Here is a 9,323-nt window from a genome sequence, read left to right as displayed (position 1 = left end):
GTGAGAGTTTGGAGACAGTTTGGAGACAGTTTGGAGGTTTATGAGAGTGAGGAGAGAAAGTCAGAAGAGAATGGAGCCAGCTAAGAAGAGGAGGATGTCCTCCCCTGTGTGGGAACATTTTGATTTTATTCCTCCCAACAAGGTATGTAAATTTCTACAGAAGATGTATTTTCATAATACTGGTGGTGCAATACAATTTATGTTAAGCGGCTTTACTTTTGTACAAGGTGAAGTGTTTGCTATGTGCCAGGGAGCTGGGATATAACAACAACACCTCATCCATGCTTAGGCGCTACAGAGCTTTGCATGAGAATAGGGGGAACACTAATTGTGGAGCAAGACCAGGTGAACCATCAAATGCCATGATAATATAGCATGCCGTAATGTTACTAAATGATATAACAATATTATACAAGTGTAATAAGTTATGTGTGTGATATTTATATTTGTGCTTTTTTGTTGTTGTCTTTCCTCAGGAGAACAATCTCAAATAGATGAAGACCTGGTCAGCATGGTGATGGAGGACTCCCAGCCATTTAGCATTGTGGAGGACAAAGGATTTAAAAGATTTGTTAAATCATTAAATCCTAGCTATGTTCTCCCCACTAAAAAGGTCATAAAAGCAGTGAAAATTTAGTTTTTACAGAATAAAATGTGAACAGGCAGGACTGAGGCTCAAAGCCTCAGTGTGTAGCTGTCCATACCTCAACGTTACAAAAGCACAACTACTGTCCACACCCCAACCACACCTCACCTCACTGTATATGATCATTTCCATTTTAAGCATTTCCAAATGATCATTTTCCATACTGCCAGTATAAATATACAAAGTATGCTGCCATCACTACAATATAGATGTTTTACACACTCCTTTTGTTGTTGACATTTACAGGCTGTGTGCAAAAGGCCACAGTCTTCAAATTCATGCCAACTAATATTTTTACATCCAGTAGATGTCCTACTAGAGCAAATGAAGCTTCAAGACACTTTGCGCTGGGGTGAACCAATTGGATGAAAAGCTTCAGTGCGTCATGAAGCTTCATCTGCCCATCACTACTCAAAAGTGTAACAAAACTAGGAATACAAAATACACTTACACAGCCAGAACACACAGCTAGATAAGGGTAGATTGTGACACGGAGACAGAGAAACACAGGGCTTAAATACACAGAGGGAGCAATCAGGGAATGGGTAACAGGAGGGAAACATAGCTGGGGCAAATCAGGACTAACGAGACAAAGGAAGCAAAATCAGATGCATTTACATGAGACACGGACTTAGAAAGTAAAACAGGAAACATAACACAGAGACGAGAACTTGACAAGGGGATACAGCTGACAGGGGAGACAGAACAACTAGAGAACACAGAGACATAAACCATAAGACAGAACTCAAAGAAACCAAAGACTAGAAATAATATAATAAACTCAAAACCCTGGGTCAACGACCCAGGCATCCTAACAACTGTGGATGTTTGTTCACACACACTCCCTCCACAATGTTTGGAACCTTTGTCAGTGAATACAAAGGTTTAGCTTGGTGTTTGTAGAGTTGACTTTTTACTCTCATAATCTTCATTTGACAAGTGGTAAAACTGTAGTTGTAAAGAAATACAAAATAGAAAAACTAATCTGATTTACATAAATCCTGCATTATGAAATAACTCAAAATAAGATTTTGCATCTTTCTATTAACTTGAGCAGCAGTAATGATCATCAAAGCAAATGCTTTTTAATACGTACAAATCGACCTTTATGAGCTACAAATAAAATGTATTTTTTTAACAACTACTGTTATTTATGCTTTTTTAACATCTTTGTCATGCAATATATACAGTTATGCCTGAACAATGTTTCAAAGATGGCTGTGGGCAGGGGCGATTCTAGGATTAGAGCTTTGGGGGTGCTGAGCACCCAGAGAGCTGCCCAACTATGGACTGGTTCTTATATAGCGCTTTTCTACTCTTCTGAGCACTCAAAGCACTTTACACAACTTGTGCATTCACCCATTCACACAGTTCTAGGTGCTTTCTAAGTAACATTCACACATTGCATCGGTGAGCAATTTGGGGTTAATATTTTGCCCAAGGATATTTGGCATGCAGACTGGGGGAAGCCAAGAATCGAACCACCAACCTTCCGATCTGTAGATGACCTGCTCTACCACCTGAGCTACAGCCACCCTACAGCCAACCAGGCAAGATAAACTTTACACGTCACGATGATACTTCTTCCCTGTCAATCCCTGCATCCTTAAATGTCTCCAGTTGTCCCAAGTTCTCTATGACTGTCTCCTTGGTGCATTTAAACCCCTGTTCCTCCCTGTCCTCGTCGTCTGTTGTCTTCTTCTCCGTTATCAGTAATCATAATTTTACCATCTCTGTGCAAGTCTGCAAATTTCTTTATTAAATCATAAGATAAATTCATCAAGTCTCTCTGTGCCTGGGTCCTCATCACAAAACATGACATCACTGTTTTGTACATTTTAACAATTTAATCCCACATTTGTGAAAGAAAAACAAAACACCTATTTGAAAAGTCTGTAACAAAACCATCAAATCTGATAAAGGTTATTTAAATGCTGCAAAAGAAGAATGGATTGGAATAAAAAAAAAAACATATCCTAACCTTAATTACTGCGGGAGAATAATAAATGATGCTCATAGTGAGTAAAAAGTAAACTGACTGCATTTTTTGGACAGAGATTCACTTTTAATGTGTATGTATAATATAATACAGATACATAAAAAAACACTCCCAAAACAGAATAAATTATTACAAATAAATTATTACAAAATATTAATAAAAAAAACTATAAAAATGGAGGCAACTTTGCCTGTGGTACAATGTATACAATGTATGAAAAAATCTTTACTGCAGATACTAATTTTACTAATTTAATAATACTAATTTTGTGTTGTAAGATTTATGAGTTTCATGCTTTCATAGTGGTACTTGGGAGAGCTTGACATTTTTATCAGGTAGTACACACTGTAAAAAGTTTGAGAAACACTGAAAAGGTAAGTGTCCTTTTGGAAAACATTTAAAGCTGCTGTACAGAATCTTTTGAAACAAGCTTAAAACATTTTTAGAATATAAACAGAGCACTCTGCTTCTCTTTACAGCTCCTCACTCCACCAGGGCACCATTTGGCACTTTCTGATAGTGTGCAAATGTGATGTACGTACTGCGTAGGGCTGGGTATCGTCACTGATTTCTAGAATTGATTCGATTCCGTTTCACAAGGTCCTGAATCGATTCGATCAACGATTCGATTCGATACAATTCAATTCGATTTGATTCAATTCAATTTGAATCTGGGAAATTTTGCCTCAGACAGTCAGAAATATTATAATTCAAATCAGTACGTTTACATATTTTTGTATCTATAAAAAGGAAGCTGACACTTGCGAGACTTTATCAAAGGTGTGAGCATCACAGCAGATGCCTTTGTGTCAAAGTAGCTGAAGATAAAACACAGAAAAACATGAAGGTGGTTTTCCTGGGATTTTTAAAAAATATTCTGCAGTACATCAAAAACGAAAGAAAAACATTAATCAACATATGAACATTACCTCTGAAGTTACAGCGGTTTTATTAGAGACACGGCTAAGCATTTTGTATTTTGCATAATTTTAAAAAGTTTAGATTTGTTCAGTATTGAACGGCAGAAATTAGGTTTTCTTTTCGGAAGTAAGTAAAAGGAAAAAAAAAAACATCGGCCGACAGCGCTGTAAATAACGGTAGTCTTGTGCTTAACAAGCAAATGAATAATGCAGAAAACAAATTTCGGGGATAGACGGGAAACTGTTCTTGAAGTACAGAGAGAGAGAGAGCTGTGCATGAAGTGTGATCTTATTGTGGTGGAAGCAAAACAGCAAAAGTATGACAATGTTTATGTGAAGCTTAGTTTGGATCTTCTTTTGCTGCTGGTTCAGTCAATATTGTTTGGAGAGAGATAAAACGAACAGCTTTAGAATCAGCGCAAAAAGGGCGTAAACACAAAGCGCGGATCCGCCGAAACATCTGAATCAGCGAGCTGTCAGCTTTCAGCCCCGACCGTGTCCGTGCCGTCGGGTGAGAAAGGCGACATCTCACTGATTCTGATCCGCGGTCCGCTCTTTGTGTTTACGTCTTTGTGCAGAAGCCATGTACCTGCTCTCATTTACTGTTTTAAATGTTTGGTGGTTGTCAGAATTTTGTGACGTTTCACCTGAGATTCTGGAATTTTGGGAAAAATACATTTATATAAAAAAAAAAATCGATTCAGGATTTTAATGAATCGATATCACGTTATCCAAGCCAGAATCAATTTTAATCAATGAATTGATTATTAAAATCCACCCCTAGTACTGCGGCAGTCATACAGACAACTGGACGGTCCAAAAGTTGGCCTACCTATTACTGGCTGAGGTTTTAGTAGAGTTGTGGCTGAACTACATAAAAATATATCATTAATTTTAATCTCCCCAATCAATGATAATGTTATGTTGGAATGTTGTTAAAGAGGGTCAAAAATGTTTCAACCCAGTTTTTTTTTTATTTAGCAGATTCTGTATAGCACCTTTAATATAGGGGGAACACAACTTCCAGGTTTTTTCTCTTTGTCAGTTTAACAGTTTCTGTTTTGCCTGTCACTGTTCCCCTGTCTGTTTTCTTACCTGGTTCTTACTTTCCCCTCACATTCCCCTCTTTCCTCTCTCCCTCTTTGGACTGACAATCATACACAAATAGATTGCATACAATTAGATGAAAAATTACATTAATATAAAAAAATACTATTAAGATCACTAATGAAAAAGTCCTCTCTCAGTGTACTTTCAACCAAAAGGCAAATAACCAAACCACATCTAATAAAAGATATAATTATTCAAACACTGATCCAACATTATTCCTGATTCACGGATCATTTGATTTTACACTTTTACTTGAATGTGGCTCCTGTTTTTGAAAAAAACTTCCTTATATCCCTTATAAACCTGGCTGTCTCTCTGTACACACACACAACAGGAGTTATAAGGTTAATGGGCATTCAGTCAGTTAGCTAGTTAGTATCCATTTCTAACAGGACAGTGGTAACAACTTTAGGCTACGGACAATTTTAAGTTTTAGATTTTAAATAGGCTGTATACATTTCAATGGGAGCAACAGGACGGTCAAATGTCGCTGATTTTACTACAGAGCAGGACGGATTGTAGGGTAGCCAACATTGTCGGAAAACACGTTTTCAACACTGCAGGTTACCTGGTGTAATGTTTTTCAGCTAAAAAGAAACATGGTCTGACTCCTTCCTAACTATATAAAGAGTAACTGAAGGTTAAATGTAGCTAGTTTTAAGCCAGGCACTTACACATCCACTCAGCTGCGTCTCAGCCACCATCACTCTGGCAAAAAGGACGCTAGAGCCAGAGTAGGGGAGAGCTGGAACAAACCATTTTGGGAGGGAGGGGGGGTTATCTATACTTTTGTTGTTAAAATGTTACGTCTCAACCAAGTACTGTATGCTTTTTATATTTTTAGTAGTGTGTCACACAAACAGCAAATATTGTCAAAAAAAAAGTCGAAAAAGTAAGAAATCTTTGGGGGTGCTTTGATTCATGCCCCAAAAATGGGCTAAAATCGCCCCTGGGTGGAGCTCCAGGGCAACGGAAAGCCACGTGACCGTCACAGCGGAGTGGTACAAAGCCCTGCACTGCACTATAGATTACATTAGATTAGATGAAACTTTATTTATCCCTCGGGTGGGTTCCTCCGGGAAATTCAGTTTCCAGTAGCACAGCACCAACAGAAGTTGCAGAATGTGAGCAGAAATATACCATATATACACATTTATAAATACAGAGAATGCAAAAGGGATAAATAGAATAAATAGGAATAAGAATACAAGGGAACGGCACATTTTAAGTATTGTGAGTCTATTACACCGTTGGATATTAACAAAAACTATTGCACAGTGAAAAGGCACTACAGCTACTTGTTCCCCCTCCTCTGTCCCCGTTTCCCCCCCAGCGAGGAGTTAAACAGTTTGTTGGCGTGTGGGACAAAGGACTTGCTGGTCCTTGACTTTGGGAGAAGCAACATGTCACTGAACAGACTCCTCTGGTCAGTAGCGGTTTTTGATACGGGCGACACGTTTGCGAGGTGCGCCTGCTGCTTGCGGCACCGGGAGGAGAGGGCGGGGCGGCGGGGGATTCTCTAGCTGGCTGGAGCAGCATCTAATAACCAACTCGCAAAATAAAACAAAATAAAAACAAAACAACAAACACGAAAACACCAGACATTATGATACAGACTTATAATTTGCACCGATGTTTTTTCAAAATTCTTTATCCCTCGGTGCGCCTGCTCGCTGCTGAAGTCAAAGTAAACTTTATTGTCATCTTCGCTACATACAGTCCAGTATATAGAGAGACGAGACTAGGCTCCAGTTACAGCAGTGCAAGTAAACAAACAATATATATAAGAAGAGTAAGAAAATAAATATACACTTTAGGGACCAGGGGTAAAGGGATCAATAACAATTTAAAATTTATAATTTACAGTTTGATGATTTAAAGTCTCACACACAACCCGTCGAAAGGGGAGGGGGCCGGCTGCTTCCAAATAGAGCACATTTCATTCATAATGATGTAAATCCAAGTCCATTATGTATTCATGATTTGAATCCTAGGTTGTGTGAAATCCCAGAAATAAACCTTAGACAAAGCAAATCTGTGAACTAAGGTGTAGGTCTATTAGGTTATGTTGTGGTGATCCTCGTGTTGGGGGATTTGTGTTCATACTGGAGTGCAAAATTAAAACCAATGGAAGATAGAAAAGAAAAGTTCAAAGCCATCAGGTCCTCAGTTTAGAAAAAAGGGAAAACAAGAGGAGGAGAAACGAGCAAAAGATACAGGTAAGCAGATGTGTCATTGGATAATGGCAGGTCATCCTGAAACAATCAGAATACTTTATTAATCCCTAAGGAAATTATGTGGGTTACAGTTGCTCCAAAAAGAAATGGTAAAAATACTAACAGTAACAGACTAAATTCCAAACAATACATTATGTTACAGATTTTAATATTAATTAGTCCTTGTTAATTGTTGATTCGTCCTGTTCTCATTGTATGATGAATTATGATGGCTGTTTGGTAGCCGTTTGCATACAATGCATACTCTCCCTCTCTTCATATGTGTGTGTGTGTCTCTGGCGAAATTCATTATGGTTCCGACAACAGTTTTATGTTAATGTATAATCCTTGATATGTTTTGTGTGTGTGTGTGTGGGGGGCGGGGGGGGGGGGGGGCGGGGGGGGGGGGGTGTTCGCCCGGGGCGCGAAACAGGCTAGGACCGCCACTGCCTCTGGTTGTTTATGGCTCTGTGCAGAGGATGCAGAGGCTGCCCAGCATGGTCCATAATGTCCATATTGCACCTTAACTTGTTTTTATATAAGTGCGTGGAATGAGTCTTCAGTTGAATGTTTTTTAATAGGCAAAAAATACTTAAATAAGTAAATGGCGAGTAGAATTTTTGTCTTTTTTTATTTTTGCTGATCCGAAAATTGATCCGTGACTTTAAAACCGTGATCCGATCCGAACCGTGAGATTTTTGATCCGTTGCACCACTATGGATAAGTGTAAAAAAGTTTTGAACATTTTGAGGTGTTTGGTTGGGAAGGATTGGGGCGCGGATAGGGAGTCCCTGAGGGCTATATACACTGGATTGATAAGGTCAACGTTAGATTATGGTTGTCTGGCATATAATTCGGCAGCAGACACTTCTCTTAGCAAGCTAGATTTGATTCAGTATCAGGTGTTGAGACTTTGTACAGGGGCATTTAGGATGACTCCCACTGTAGCCTTGCAGGTGGAGATGGGGGAAATGCCACTAGGGTTGAGGAGGGAACAGTTTAAATTGACATATTGGGCAAACTTACAGGGTCAGGGGACGGGTCACCCTACATTAGATGTACTTAGACCTTGCTGTGAGATGGGCAGTAGGGAGTTAAAGAGCTTTGGATAGGTGGTGGGGGGAAGAGCTAGGGAACTTAAATTGGACCACTTAGACATATGTCGGTGAGTGCCTGCAATCCCTCCATGGATACTTCCTGAAGCAGCTGTAGATTTTTCTTTGAGAAGAGTAAGGACGGGGCAGGTGGTCTACACTCAATTCAGGGTTTCATAGATCAGTATTATGGGTATGTGCAAGTATATACGGATGCTTCAAAGAATCCAGCTAGTCAAGTGAGGGTGGCAGTAGTAATTCCGGACTTTATGGTAAAAATTGGGAAGAGGATTAATAATGGATTGTCTGTGTTTACAGGAGAAATGATAGCGATTCTATTAGCAGTGCAGTGGGTGGAAGATTTTAGGCAGGTAGATGGCAGAAACAGTGGGAAGAAGACAGGAGGGGAAGGTGGTTATATAAAATTCAAAGGGGGGTGGGAGTGAGGAGATCCACAAGAAGGAGTAGGCGAGAGGAGGTGGTGGTGGTGTCAAGACTGAGATTTGGGCATACGGGTTTGAATTCCACACTGTTCTTGATAGGGAAACATGCATCAGGGAAATGTGATTATTGTGGAGCGGATGAAACTTTGGAGCATGTTATTTTGCAGTGTCGGAATTATATGGTAGAGAGGAGACGGTTGGTCCAAAATCTCAGTAGCATTGCTATGAAACTTGATCTTGTAGAGTTACTGCAGAAGGAGTCAGGGGATAAATGTTATCAGGCATTGTTTCAGTTTTTGAGAGAAGGAAGGTTGTTTGGGAGGATATGAAGTGGGTTTTTTTGTTTGTTTTTATTTTGTTTTGTTTTTTAGCGTGATTTCTGTCCACACTCCATACCAGTGGTGTCAGTAATGCACCATGCAGTTGTTTGCCAACCGCCAATAATACGTAAAAGAAGAAGAAGAAGCGGAAAAAAGTGCGAGAGAGAGCGTGAGAAAAATTAAAAAAAATAAAAATCCATTGGGAGCGGTTTCGCGTCGCTCACTTCAAAGATCTGGCTCTCCTCACTATTTCCCCTGTTTATAGTAAGTGCCATGCACAGATCTGTATAAACGTGGCAGCATGTGTTACTGTTGCTTATTAGCCCATTATCATTGTTCGTTGTAGCGGAAGATGTGAATTGCGGACTGTTTTTGCTGAAAACCTCTGTTGTTGTGTATGCTTGTTTTCGCTATTACTCCGCCATATTGTGTGAAGATTTTTTTCTGTTACTGTCTGTAAAAGTTAACTACTGAACGACATGCAGTACTTAAAGTATTATTTCATTGCTGTGGAAAGTTCGTGACTGTGTCAGCTAACATCTGCAAGTTAAAAATATGTTTTTGTCCGTTAATGT

At 39.3% G+C, this 9,323-nt stretch overlaps 1 protein-coding gene across 3 annotated transcripts in view; it reads left to right on the top strand.

The window, feature by feature from the left end:
• The first annotated feature begins 8,470 nt into the window (after positions 1-8,470).
• The window catches only part of LOC308402682 (inter-alpha-trypsin inhibitor heavy chain H3-like), a 37,893-nt gene continuing 37,040 nt past the window's right edge, over positions 8,471-9,323 (top strand). For all 3 annotated transcript variants that reach the window (XM_080891711.1, XM_080891710.1, XM_080891712.1), the window contains exon 1: positions 8,471-9,012. The gene's annotated coding sequence lies outside the window, so the exon portion shown is untranslated. The remainder of the gene's footprint in view (positions 9,013-9,323) is intronic.

Source organism: Rhamphochromis sp. 'chilingali' (genome assembly GCF_963969265.1).
Source record: "Rhamphochromis sp. 'chilingali' genome assembly, chromosome: 9".
NCBI lineage: Eukaryota > Metazoa > Chordata > Actinopteri > Cichliformes > Cichlidae > Rhamphochromis > Rhamphochromis sp. 'chilingali'.
This window is presented reverse-complemented; position numbering and strand designations above follow the sequence as displayed.